This window comes from Stegodyphus dumicola, chromosome 6, assembly GCF_044657685.1.
Source record: "Stegodyphus dumicola isolate Sdum_Otavi_A_Nest chromosome 6, ASM4465768v1".
In the NCBI taxonomy this organism is placed as follows: domain Eukaryota; kingdom Metazoa; phylum Arthropoda; class Arachnida; order Araneae; family Eresidae; genus Stegodyphus; species Stegodyphus dumicola.
In genome coordinates this window covers 228,934,833-228,936,018 of record NC_140773.1, presented here as the reverse complement: position 1 = coordinate 228,936,018, position 1,186 = coordinate 228,934,833, and the positions used below count along the sequence as shown (strand labels likewise).

The following is a 1,186-nucleotide window of genomic DNA, read 5'->3' as shown; positions in this document are numbered from 1 at the left end:
CACATTCAGTTGATCAATGTTAAACGAATGCTGCGCATGCCCAGAAGAGAATTTAGCGCACTTATGGCTTTGATATGATTTTGAAAGAAGATAAATACGGTGTGTGGTTGATATTCTGTTATCTAGGCGTAAACAGTTCGGAGTTTTTAAACTTGTTAGGTTGTAAGTTGCTTCATTACTTAGAGTGTAAATATCGATTGTAAAATAAGCAAATTTTCGTTTAAGAATGATTACAAAATAGGAAACATGATAGGATATTATTAGTTGAATCTTTATTGATCATACTTCTGAGGGATAAAAGCAATTGCGTATTTACCAAACGTTCCATTCGTATATACTTGCAATTCTGAATGGCAATTCTTTGGTAGCAATTCTGAATAATTTGAGATAACTAATATGTCTGCAGAAAGATTTTGTCAAAGCCATATAATTTGTTACTTGAAAATATGTTGTTTTGTTTTGTCAACCTAATAAGGTATTTCTCCCGCCCTCTTAGCATGCTTTCATAGTGTAATGGTCAGCACATTCGACGTATATTCGAGAGGTCCATGGTTCGAGTTCCGGCGAGGACATCAAGATAACCTAATGTCTCTACAGTATTGCCCGAACTAAAAAGGGGGTGAATGATGATTCTTCATCACCAAGATTTGGCGACCTAAATCCCCAGTCGCCCTTTAAAAGGGGGAGTATATAAGGTATTTCTCCCGCCTTCTTAGCATGCCTTCGCGGTGTAGTGGTCAACACGCTCGACGTGAATTCGAGAGGCCCGTGGTTCGAGTCCCGGCGGAGGCGTTGCTCATTTTTCATGTCTCCTACTTCGAAATAACTTAGTGTCTCCACAGTGGCACCCGAACTGAAAGGGTGGTGAATGATGATTCTCCACCACCAAGATTTGGCGATTGGGTCCCCTAAATTCCCAGTCGCCCTTTAAAAGGGGGAGTATATAAGGTATTTCTCCCGCCTTCTTAGCATGCCTTCTTGGTGCAGTGGTTAGCACGCTCGACGCGTATTCGAGAGGTCCGTGGTTCGAGTCCGACGAGAGCATTGCTCATTTTTCACCTCTCCTGCTTCCAAATTAACCTAATGCCTCTACAAACCAATGTGCTTTCTTCGTTCCAAAAATTCCAGAATGGCTTCGAATATGGGAAAACCCAGCTTCAACCCAGCTTCATTAAGATTTAAATTG

General features: G+C 41.1%; 1 non-coding gene across 1 annotated transcript; it reads left to right on the top strand.

The window, feature by feature from the left end:
- Positions 1-719: 719 nt before the first annotated feature.
- On the top strand, positions 720-792 carry TRNAS-UGA (transfer RNA serine (anticodon UGA)). The gene has a single exon. It is a non-coding gene; the product is annotated as a tRNA-Ser (tRNA).
- Positions 793-1,186: the final 394 nt, after the last annotated feature.